Source organism: Pan paniscus, chromosome 8 (genome assembly GCF_029289425.2).
Source record: "Pan paniscus chromosome 8, NHGRI_mPanPan1-v2.0_pri, whole genome shotgun sequence".
In the NCBI taxonomy this organism is placed as follows: domain Eukaryota; kingdom Metazoa; phylum Chordata; class Mammalia; order Primates; family Hominidae; genus Pan; species Pan paniscus.
In genome coordinates, this window is record NC_073257.2 from 132,616,057 (window position 1) to 132,629,021 (window position 12,965).

Sequence of the window (12,965 nt, forward strand, 5' to 3'; positions counted from 1 at the left end):
TTGTTCATAGTATTTTTTTGAAATCAAATATTTTCTTTTAGGACAGTTTTGAAATTACAAAAATTTACAAAGATAGTACAGAGAGCTCCCATAAAGCCCATTCCCAGTTTCCCCTAGTAGTAAATCTTCCATTAGTGTGGTACATTTGCTACATTAATGAACCAATGTGAATACATTATTTTAGAGTCTACAGTTTATTCTGACTTTCTTGGTTTTCATCTAATACACTTTTTTCTGTTCTAGGATCCCATGATCCCATAGTACATTTAGTTATGTCTTCTTAGGCTCTTCTTAGCAGGGACAGGTTCTCATACTTGCCTTGTTTTGGATGACTTAGACAGTTTTTTGGGTTTGTTGTTGTTGTTGTTGTTTGTTTTTTTCTGAGACAGAATCTCACCCTGTCGCCCAGGCTGGAGTGCAATGGTGCGATCTCGGCTCACTGCAACCTCTGCCTCACGGATTCAAGTGATTCTCCCTTCTCCCTGCTTGTTAAGTTTTTATAGAATGTCATTCAGTTGGATCTGTCTGATGTTTTTCTCATCATTAGACAGGAATTATGTATTTGGGGAAAGCTGCATCTCACAAATGCACAGATAAAGTGCCATTTTCATCACATCATATAAAGTGTACACAATACCAACATCACTCATCACTGTTGAGGTTGACCTTGATCACTGACTGAGGGTGGGTTGCCCAGCTGTCTCTACTGTGAAGTGATGCTTTTTATCCCCCTTTCCATAGTGTGCACTTTTTGGAAGTGAGGAGTATTCCACCTCAAGGACAGAGTATCTACATAAATTATTTGGAATTCTTCTGCATGGGAGGTTTGTCTATTCTCCTCCACTTATTTATATCAATATGGACTGGTGTTTATTTATTTTATATTTTGAGTGCTGTATTTTTGCTCAAATCTTACAGTTATATTGGTAGATATTTTCACCTTCAAATTCTGTTGGATGCTTACTTTGCATCTTCTCCCCTTTTTCCTTGATTAATATAGCCAGAAGTTTGTCTTATTAGTCTTCAAAGAACCAACTTTATTAATTACCTAAATTGCTTCTTTCTGTTCTCATTAATTTCTGTCCTTATCCTTATTGTTATATTCCTTCTTGTTTCTTTGTATTGACTTTGCTGCTTTTTATCTACCCTTTAGAGTTGAATGCTAAACTTTTTTGTAGTAACCTTTTTGTTGTTGCTCTCTGTTATATGTAATGAAAGGTTTAAATTTCCCTCTAAATATCGCTTTAGCTGCATCTCACAAATTTAAAATGTGGCACCTTCATTATCACTCACCTTTAAGTGAATGCAATTTGCCTGATGATTTCTTCCTTAACCAATGAATGCTTATCTCACCCCTTCCCTCAACATAGGACAAATTTTTTAGTTATACAAGTTATTCATTTCTAATTTTGTTGCATTATAAGAAAATATAATATTGGTTTTTGATTCTTTGGAACTTATTAAGGCTTCTTTTGTGTTTTACATGATACTATTTGTTATTTTTCCAAGAATGCTAAGAATATAGCTTTTTATACACAGTCCAGATTATTTATCATATTAATTCAGATTTATCTCTTTGTTTATATTTTCTGCATGATCTGTCACTTATTAAAAATGTTGTCTTATAATCTGCAGCTCTAGCTGCTGATCTATACATGCTCTCTGTTGCTTTATTCAGTTGCATATTTTAAGGTGCATTTTGATTCACAATTATAATCTCTCCTAGCTCCTTTCACAATGTATAACTTTCCTCTTTAACTCACGTGATGTTTTCCCCTTTTAATTCAATTTTGTCTAATGTGAACATTGTTATACAAGAGTTTGTTGTTAATATCTGTACAAGCTATACTTTCAATTTTTCTGTATTTTTGTTATATATATCTCCTGGGAGCAACATATTTTTAAATCTCACTTTTTAAAATCCAACAGCACTTAAGCAGTTCCTTTTCCCTCTTTCTTGTCTCCCACTGAATAAATCACATGTTCTTCTTGAACAGTTAACTTCTTATTTCTATTCATTTAATGGTTTCTCCTTATAAAATTCCCATTAAGTTGTAACATTAATTTGTAATTTTTATAATAACTAAATTTATACTCATTGAGAGTGTTTACTTTGTATTGTCATGGCTATTCTTTGGTTTTCGTAAGAAGGAAGTACAGGAGGTCATTGCACATCTAAGCAACAATAAAACTTATCTACTCATCCATACTTCCTATACCTCATTTTTCTCTCCTGAATTAATCTCTTCTCTTTGCTAGAGTATTTCTTTCAAATATGTTCTTGAAGTAGGAAACCATTTTTAGGCCCTGTGAACCTGAAAATATCTTTATCTCACAATCATATTTAAATAAAAACTTAACTGGTTACAAAGTTCTAGGTTCAAAAATGTCTATGTTCAGCATTGAAAAAATATTATTTCACTGTCTTCTTGCATAAAGCATTACTGTTCTATTTCTTCCTGGAACATGCATTGAATCAATGCTGATACTTTTCTGTCTTCCATGTCTCTCAATGTTAATTTTATTCTCTTCATCTCATTAACCCTTCCTGGTACTCTCTGGGAGAATTCCTCAACTTGAAATTCCAGGTCACTAGTTTAGTCTTTGGAAGTATCCATTCAGTTTTTCAACACATCTACTGAGTTTTTCATTTCTATACTTATATTTTTCATGCCCAGGATCTCCCACTGCTTCTTATCTGTAACTACTTGTTCTTACTTCATGTTCAAATATCACTCCTTCCCTTTTAAAAGATATTTACTAGGCTTATTCTAAGTGTCTCTAGTAGATATTTCTTGATATACTGCCTTTCAGGGTGTGTGTGCTCCAGAGAAGTCTTATTAAACAACTCCTAAATCCCCACCCCCAAACCTTGCATGTCCCTTGGGAATTTCAGTTGACACGGAGAGTAATGTATACCTGAAGGAGAATCAAAATCTTAGACTGTGAGTTTAGGGGTGGGGAGTATGCTTTAAGTTGCACAGCTTCAGATGTTTCTATCAGGAATCAACCACTTCCAGTTTGCTTTCTCCTACCTCTCCCTACCCTGTACCTCCTGAGACCTCACCCTCAGAGAGCCCCGGTAACTTCTCTCTTCCAACTGCTCCTCTCTGCTTTGGGGTTGGAGAGGTAAGGAGGAAATTTTCAGAGGCTGGCCAGCTTCCCCACACTTATTGTCACTCCAGAGGGTCTCCAGCTCTGCGCCAATGTTGGCTAACTGCTCTGATACATTCTGATTTGGGGAGGTGCTTTGCCACTCAAACAATAGGAGATCAATAGCCCACTGAGGTCAGGGTAAGAGAGATAAAAGGTACACTCAGCCAGCACTTCCAAGCACGTATCCCATCTATGGCCCTGGGCTTCTCCTGATATAGGCTATCATCTTCCTATCTATCTCACAGGAATTCAACTATCTTTCATCTTCCCATGGGTTTTTCATGGTTTTGGTGTTAAGTGCTGGGATCCATCCACATGTCTTCTGTTTCTTTCCCTAAAATCTACTAAGTTGGATTTGAGGAAGGGAGGCAATGGCTTATGTTAATTTTCCATGTTGTCCAGAATTGAAATTTTTTCTAAAGATTGTGAGTGTTGATGATTATGGGAACCATGAGGCCTATAGCCCCATTAAATGCACAATGCCTAGCACATAGTAGGTTCTCACTAAACACTGCTTCAATAAACTGGTAAATTTATTCAAAGATATTTTAGATGATATGTAATGTCATGTTCTGTATTTTAACTTTTTATAGTTATACTTTGCTTGAAAAAAATTACATTGTTTTGGCTGGCCTAAAAAGGGAGAGTGATTGCATTTTAATAGCTTAATCACAAAGAAAGCCCCAAAACAGAGTAAATAGTGCAGGCAGATACAAGGCTAGGATAGATTTCCAATTACATTTTTCTTTCTGATACCTAAGCTTCTCTGGCTTTGAAATCCATTTTCAGGCTGCATATAATCATGTTAATACTGTGAGACTTTCAGCATTTATTAGTGCTATTATTTTCATCTATACAGCTCCTTCAGACGAACTGAGTATGTTTTACAAGAGCCTACAGAACAGACATCAATTCTTTGAGTCTCATGAGAAGGTGGAAAACACTGAAGAAGGAATGATTAACCACTCTTTCTACTATTTATTACTTCTTAAAGAAGAAATCAGAAAGGAAAAGAGAGAAGGAGAAAAGGAAAGGAAATCAGAGAGAAGGAAAGAAAGGGAAGGAAAAACACACAAAAGGAAGACAGCCTGCCCTCACCTCTTCTCAGTTGTCTTCTCTCCCTTGAGTTTCTGCTCTGTCCTAACCTGCTGTTCTGCCCCTGGGTGCCTGGCCCTGGACTTCTCTTTTTATTTCAAATGGGCTCTTGTGGCTACTCTATAATCTCCATGTTCACCTCTGTGAAGTCTTAATGGGTATTTCACAATGGCAATCCTGGGCTCTTTTCCCTGTCTTCTAACCACCCCCTTCCTGCTATTGTCTCAACAAAACTGTCGCCTTTGTTGAGAAATTTGGAAATGTCCACCAGAAGCTTTATCTTATCCTCCTCTTTATGATGGAAAATTCTTCTCTGCACATTCAACCATCCTTTCTTCCTACAGCTGCAGGGGTTCCTTTCTAGCTCCTTCATTGCCATCTCCTCCTCTTCTTCTCTCTTCTGTTGCTGCCTTGGATGCCTCTTTCTTACTTTTCCTCCTCCTATTTCTCTTTGTAAATCAGTACTTTATCTATTGATCACTTAATGGGTACTTAGCACTGTGTGAAGCTAAGTATTTCATAAATTACCTCACTTAAAGATCACAATATCCCAATGAAATATATAGTATTATTACCCCTGTTTTACAAGAGATGCTTTTAAGGTTTAGAGAAATCAAGTAACTTGTCAAAGGTTGCACAGCTTATAACCAGTAGATTTCATTAGCTCCTTCCCCTTGGCCTTCAAACATGAACATGTTTTGGCTGTTCAACTAAGAAAATAAATGAATTGCCTCTTTTGAGGTATAGTTCTATCCCTCCTTTTATTTGTTAGTTTACTTGTCAAGCAAATAACTACCTATGTTCCTATTTTCTCAGCATCAAAACCTGCCTTATATCTTTGCATTCTGACTTCTTCATTCTGCCATTCTGCCATTGTTAGAGTGACCTCTCCAAAGTCACCAGTGGCCACCTTCTCTCTGAACAAATGACCTTTATTTCTTTTCCTTGACCCCTCTGTAGCTGTTGATGCTATTGATAATCCTGCCTTTGAATTTCACCTGCTGGCCAACGTGGCTTACTATGCAAATTTGTGCGGTCAGTCAGATGTGCTGTTAGATAATGCAGTTGTGAACACATGGGTGAGCCACTAATGGATGCACCCCAAGCCCGTGGCCAGAAATTCTTATTTTCTTTGAGGGTCAGGAGGCATAAATTATCTTCAGGATGGGAAGGATATTTTATAGATACAGGGCTATTTTTGCAAGAGAACAAATGATTTACCTCTTCTGAATAATGCAGAATCATGTGTGGTGACCCTATGTGCATAAAACTCTTACATCTTAAGGGTCTAGGTAACAAGGTAATAATTGTATTTGCAACAAAATATAAGTAACCCTGATGAAACTACAAGAATAAGGGGTCTTGAGGGAATTAGGTGGGAGTAGAGTTGGGAGGAGTGTTTTTCATTTTTATTGAATGGTTTGGTAGAAAATGAATCTCCTGGGGATATTTTATATGTAACTTTGCCAAAGAGTTTCCTAATTACTCTCATAGAAGTATGTGTGAATATCACAGAGTATATATTTTCTCTGATGATTTCACAGTTTCTAAAATGAAAGAAGTAGCTCAAACAAAATAATTACAGATTTTATTCCTCTGCCACATAGTTTGGAAAAAGTGGGGTCTCTGGTTGACTGGAAACATGAATGCATGTGATTTAACACACCCAAGAGAATGAGGTTGGTGAATTTTTTAATGGAGAATATACTTAACATTTACATAGAAATTTACAGCATCCAAACTACATTCACACTTATTATCCCCACTGCCTTCTTTCAGCTCTTTGGATAAAATGGGGATTCTGGGCCGGGCACGGTGGCTCATGCCTGTAATCCCAGTACTTTGAAAGGCTGAGACAGGCAGATCACAAGGTCAGGAGATCGAGACCATCCTGGCTAACACGGTGAAACCCCATCTCTACTGAAAATGCAAAAAGAAATTAGCCGGCATGGTGGCTGGTACCTGTAGTCCCAGCTACTTGGGAGGCTGAGGCAGGAGAATGGCATGGACCTGGGAGGCAGAGCTTGCAGTGAGCCGAGATCGCGCCACTGCGCTCCAGCCTGGGCGACAGAGCGAGATTCCGTCATGAAAAAAAAAAGGGGGGGGTGGGATTCTGATCCCAGTTTACAGATCAGGAAATAAAAGTCCTGACAGTTGATACTGCTTGACCAAGTCTCCATTAGGCCAAGGGTTCACAACCAGGTCCCTGCCCCCAGCCAGGGCTAAGTTCCATCTTCCTCCAGCCCGTTGTGTGCAGATGATTAGTGAATTAAGGGGAGTGGGAGTGGGCTGCCACAAGAGGGCCTGGCACAGGCATGCAGGCAAGCATGGCGGCTCAGTTCACAAATATTAATGAAACTGCATGGAGGAAGAAAATTTACTTCCCCAAAAGATAAAAGCCTATTCAGTTGGTGTCAGAGGGCAGCATTATTCTGCTAAAAGGACAAATTTGAGCATGATTCATTCTTGGCAGCTCCATTACTAAGGGCAGTGGGTGTTTCCAAGTGAAACCAGCTGAATTTTCTACTGAGATGGACTCTCCAAGTTGCTGGATGAAGTATTAATGTGCACTGTGGAAGCTCAAAGAGCATTTAGGTATTGCCTATGAACTTCTGGTTAGAACACCAAAATCCAGAGTGAGGAAGTGATCTAACAATGTTATAAAAATGTAAGAGGAATGGAAATTTCTATCCCTCTGAAGCAAAAACATGTGTGGAGAAGAACTTTAGGGATGCCAGTCCAGCCACAGATCCCTGAGTGTCACCCCCTCCACCTTTGCACTCCCTGCCACACACACAGAAATGCATATACACAACACATGCACACGCATGGGCGTGGGCCCCAGCAGCCATACTTCTGTTATGTGACCCTGACCTCTCAGCCATAGGTGCTTACAACAGGTGTGGACATGTGGACACCTGACCCAAGCTGCACCACTCAATTCCTCTCTCTCCAGAATTAAAGTCAAGAGAAAAAGCAAATGGGAAAATATTGCTAAGTAATGTGGAGGTCAAGTCTCTAGAAGAAAAATCCACAACCTTTGGCCCTAGAGGTTCCTACTTCATTCTTCCTTTTTCCTGATCACTGGGTTATTTGGCTTTTTCTTTGACTTTTGGAGCTACTGCCTCAGGATCCTTCCAGCAAATTTTGCCTGAGCTTAAGCTAATTTGAAGTGGGTTTGTGATATTTGCAACCAAAAGAATTTCAACTAAGCTATGAGACAGCCCCAGGCAACTGATAAATACCCTCTCCTAATGCTGCTTCATCCTGTCTATTATAGATTTAATAATTAGCTGGTTAAATTATCAATTTATACAAGTAACTATCACAAGTTGAAACACTTATTTTTAAAAGCGATCTCTTTTTTTGGAAAGTTTGATGGCTCTTAAATAGCTATTAGAAAATATACTTTAAAGTTAAATAAGTTACATATGTCTCTGTACACATATATACGCAGAGACACTAATATTGGAAAGTTAATTGAATTGTCAATTGTGTGATATGAAATTTTAAGTTTAAAGTTCGTTTTTAGTTTTGTCAATTATAAAATACTGTTTACTTCTTGCAGAAAATTTGAAATTGTGTTAGTTTTGTCCCACACATTATACCACAGGGCTTTACTTATAGTTTATCTGATCCTAATCACAATCTATAAGGTAATCACTATCCCTGTTTAAAGACAAGAAACTGTATGTTGTATAGTGTGTGTGTGTGTGTTTGTGTGTGTGTGTGACAGAGAGAGAGAGAAGAGGAGAGAAAAGAGAGAGAGAGAGAGAACCCAAATCATTAAACCAAACTAGTTTATAGCACAGACTAACCGTAAAACATATGGAAAAGCATAATGATTACTATAAAGCAATTCATAATACTTATCATTGGGAGCAAATGCATGCAGAAAAAGCTTACTTTGGAGAACCTATTCAGATTTATGTTCTGCAGCCAACATAAATATGAAAAAGAGTCTATACATTTCCACTGCATTTGGCAAAAATAAGTAAGAGTGAGGGATGCCCTGGATACACTTGCTGAGTCACACTTGCCACTGAGGCAGGCAGGAGGGAGCATAGCGTCATGGAAAATAATCATTCGTAGGCAGCTCTGATGTGAACGTGGTTTGCATGGTTTAAGGAGGTATGCTCTTGTCAACAATACCACAGCTTCCATGTCAAAAGGCAGGTCTCTCCTAAGAACATTAAGCATGTACTTATCTCCTCTAAGACGTGAGCAGATTCTATTTTACACACCCGTGTGGAAGTCAGCGGGGTATTTTAAGGGCTCCCTCAGTTATTAAATTGACATTTAGGAGGGGTGCAGTGGCTCACGCCTGTAATTCTAGCACTTTGGGAGGCCGAGGTGGGCAGATCACGAGGTCAGGAGTTCGAGACCAGCCTGACCAACATGGTGAAATCCTGTCTCTACTAAAAATACAAAAATTAGCTGGGCATGGTGGCATGTACCTATAATCCCAGCTACTCAGGAGGCTGAGGCAGGAGAATTGCTTGAACCCAGGAGGTGGATGTTGCAGTGAGCTGAGATCATGCCACTGCACTCGAGCCTGGGTGACAGAGCAAGACTCCATCTAAAAAAAAAATAATAATAATTAAAAATAATTTCACAAGTAATCTATTTTTACTAGAAAAGTTTGAACTTACAACTAGCAAAAATAATAAACTCTTCTATTGATATCTGGATGAATGTCCTTTCATACTTTTCTAAATATCTATATAAACACACCTATATTTCATGAAAATGAGGTGAAAAATGCCTGCTTTATTTTACATAACAATATATCGTCAGCATTTTGTCATTGTAGGGAAACAATTCTCCATGAGCCTCTCACGTTTCTCACATCTTGTGAGCAGAGGCATTCTCCACCTATTTTCCTGTCTATCTTTTCACAGATATTTATATAGTGAACAGGTGTGGAAGATTGGGGTAGCGTCTCCCTTCAGAACAATGGCTGATGTGTTTATTGTTAACTATAAAAGATTTGGGTTTCCTAAGCTTGGAGTTCCTGTTCTGTAATACAGCCACTGATGGCAGTGCTAGTGTTACCTGCCCTTTCCTGTAACTCTGTGGTAATTAGGACTTGAGAAACTGGCAGGAAAAAAGATCCTGAAATTCTGGCTCCTGATATTGCTGTGAGTATTAGAGACCTTTGTTCCTGACCCAGGAGTCTTGTGTCTTCTTTCATGAAGCTATAGCAGAGTTGTTAACTTACAAGTTGGGTAAAATCTCAGACTCCCTGTGGTTCTAGACAATTATATTGCTAAACTATTTTTCAACATCATCATTCTTGATAGCTGTATTTTGACAAGTGCACTCCGATGTCTTTATCCAATTCCCTGTCGGATTCTTAAACTGTTTTCATGGTCTTGCCCTTGAATATAATATTTGCATACAACATATTTATACAACATATTCATCCCTTATAAATAACTTTTCTAGATGAAGATTTAAGGAACTTTTGCTCTTGACGAACTGCATATTAAATACCATTTCAGATTTTCTGGGTATTTAACAATTAATTTCTATTGACTGCTCCTTTGTCAGTGGTCCTGAAGGTCAGGCTCATTGAGGGGATGGATGGGTCAACCCATGACAGATGATGGGATGGCTCAACTGTCAGAGACCAGTCATCCTAGGGTTAGCTGTGAAAATAGAAGGCAAAAGGTCAGAAATCCAAAAGGATGATATAGCTCAAAAACCTCACAAATATGTTCTCACCCTAATATTCCACCTCTACAATTTGACGTCTACTTGTTGCCAAGCTCATGCACGTGAGACAAAACAAAGCCAAGGCCAAAGCCTGGCCAATTCAGCTGGTAATAGACAGTGAACCACTTATAGATCTAGACAGTTATTATTTTTATATAGACAGTGAAAAGGGGGGCCAGTTCCCCATGATCTTTCCCAAACACCAAACTGAGCAGCACTGAAATGGAAGGGATCAGATGACTACACCATGAGCTGGGACACTTGCAGATTTTGGCTGAACAGTTTCGTGTGCTGCAGCTCTACTTTTGGAGTGGGAGAAACAGGGCAGAAAGCGCCAAACCTTGTCAGCACCCTGGAGACCTTGAGAAACTGATTCATGACAACCTCTCAAGGAGAGAGGGAGATGAGTGGGAGATGGCTTCACAGCAGCTCCTACAAGCCTCATGTCCTTGGAGGAGCACAGGCATTGTGCCAAGCCATTCAAGAGGTAGCTTCTCTGGTTAGGTGCAAGTCACCAGGGCACCATGGTGGAGCCATTGCCCCACACTTACCTTTTTATCCTATTCTCTCACATTTCCTCCAACCTCTGCCCACACATTACTGCCTGCTGCTGCTGCACATTCTCCAGACATACACCCCACGCACCTGCAGCTGTGCCTTGGTTGCAGGTGAGCTTTTAACTGGGGCCGTTTGCCTCCATCTCATACCACCTAGCAAAGTCCCAGCTACCTCCAAGCTAAGCTTGGTGCCTTAATACATTTAATGATGATGACATCCCAAGAGCCAGCAGGGTGGGTATAGTATACTCATTTTACAGAAAAGGAGGGGAGTTGTTAGGGAACTTGCTCAGGGCTCTCCAGTAGCAGAGCCAAGATTCAACTCCTTTGATCCTTTGCAGGATGCAGCACAAAGCCTAGCTCATAGCAAGTTAGAATAAAATGTCTGGAGAGTCACATCAAATGAATTGCAGCAAGGGGGCATCAAGAGGAATTGAATCCACAGTCTTGGATAATCAGATCTAATTTGTGGGTGCCAGAGCAACTGACAGTCAAGGTACATGAGGGATGGGGCACTATCAGAGTCAGAGCTAATTCGGCCTGAATCCTGGGCCTTGTACAGTCTGGTCTTGAAGGGGCAGGGCCCAGCGCTGGTAGAGCTGGGAACTAGCTGTGCTATTGGAAGCTTGTGTTTGAGGAGAGAGGATTTGAGCACAGAAGGGGCATTAGCAGGTTTGGGGTTCATCTTGATGTTCCCTAGCTTCTCCCTTCTCTCTGGAGTCCCTCCTCCCCCTGGCCTGTCTTTAGCCCTTTTAGTTCCAATCACTTTATCCTTTCAGCCTGGCCGAGCTCCCCCGCTGGTCTCATTCTCCTCTAACCAGACCTGGGGATGTCGGCTGCTTTTGGAATTCACCATTAGGAGATGAAGAGGCAGCCACAGGTTGACTGAGCAAGGGTCATTGTCTATTTGAAGTTTCAAAGGTATCTCTGAAAATAAACACAGTTTTTTGCAAGAGTGAAATGGCATCTGTGGTAGAATTGGAAAGACAGTTGTCGTTTTGCTTGGAGTTCCTCTTCTATAGATGGCAGCTGGGCCTTTCAAAGTCAAGGGTGACAGTCTGCACGTGGCTTCTCCCCAGCACTGTACTGGCTGGTGGGGGTGGGGTGCAATACAAGAGAAATAAACTTCCCCGGTTTGCTGTTCTCACTGAGGCCTCCTTCCCCCACCCCCTCATCAGCCAGGATGCAGGACTCCCTATCTGGGTATCTTCCACATTGAAAATTGTGCTGTGTTGAGATAACATGGCACAGAGATTCAACCCACAGGGGTTTTGGGGTTAGGCAGGCATAGCTATAAGCCTCAGCACTGCCTCTCTACAGAAGCTTTTGTAATGTTGAGCAAGTGACTTTGCCTCTCAGAGCCTCCATTTCCTCATGTATAAATGGGGATAAGAGGATCTGCCTCCTAGGATGATAGGGATGGGTTTAGTGAAATAGTGCGTGTCAAGAGCTTATGAGTGTGTGGCCACAGCAGGAATTCATTACTGTTGCTCTATGACTGTTATCAAAGCTGTGGCCCACATGTACACCCAGCTAATGGCTAATGTGAGGTAGGCTGTGATGCCTGCTACAATGAAGCTATGATTGTAACTATAGCCCACACCCATATCCCTGGGTCCCACATATGTGGATTCAACCAACTACAGATCAAAAATATTAGAAAAAAATAAAAGTAGCAATACAACAAAAATACATATAAGAAAACCCAGTATAACAACTATTTACATAGTATTTAGGTATTGTAAGTAATCTAGAAATGATTTAATGTATACAGAAGGAAGTGTGTAGATTCTATCTAAATACTATGCCACTTTGTATCAGAGACTTGAGCCTCCATGGATTTTGGTGTCTGATGGTGGGGAGTCCTGAAACCAATCCCCCATGAATATTGGGGATGACTGTATCATTATTGGGCCATCTTCTCCCTTGGGGAAACCAGATCTCCACCAGCATTAATAAGGCAATTGCTGTGCCAGAGACCATTAATATTGAGAATCTCATGTTTTCATGTTACAACATCATATTTAAGGATATATAAGAGTTCTTTATCACTGGCAATAAACTCTAAAGATAAATGAGCCAGAGCCACCAAGGAATAAAAACTCTCCATCTTTGACTGTACATGCCCAAGGATGATGCTGTTACCCTTAGATCTAAGCCATAGGCCTGAACACAGGCAAACAGCTGTTGGTTAATGGCCCTGGAGATCTGGAGGGCTGAACAGAAACTCCCCAAATGATAACGTTCTAGGGAGTCATAGCACTGATGCATTCACTAGGCATCTACCTCTGATCTGGAGGAAGTCCATGCTGCTTCAAATTCAGAGACTGTGCCCTAGGCATCATATTGATTTTCCTCCTCTCCACCCCACTCTATGCTGTGAAACTGAGATTAATTGAACTGCTAAAATGATGAAGTTATGTATACCAGCTAATTTTC

The 12,965-nt window shown here is 40.1% G+C and overlaps 1 protein-coding gene and 1 long non-coding RNA gene across 4 annotated transcripts in view; one reads left to right on the top strand and one right to left on the bottom strand.

The window, feature by feature from the left end:
• Window positions 1-12,965, top strand: part of PLPP4 (phospholipid phosphatase 4) — a 343,809-nt gene that overhangs the window by 295,870 nt on the left and 34,974 nt on the right. The window lies entirely within an intron of this gene.
• LOC130540567 (uncharacterized) overlaps window positions 7,889-12,965 on the bottom strand; it is a 92,877-nt gene continuing 87,800 nt past the window's right edge. The window contains exon 3 of the long non-coding RNA XR_008954561.1: window positions 7,889-9,902. This is a non-coding gene — a long non-coding RNA (uncharacterized LOC130540567). The remainder of the gene's footprint in view (window positions 9,903-12,965) is intronic.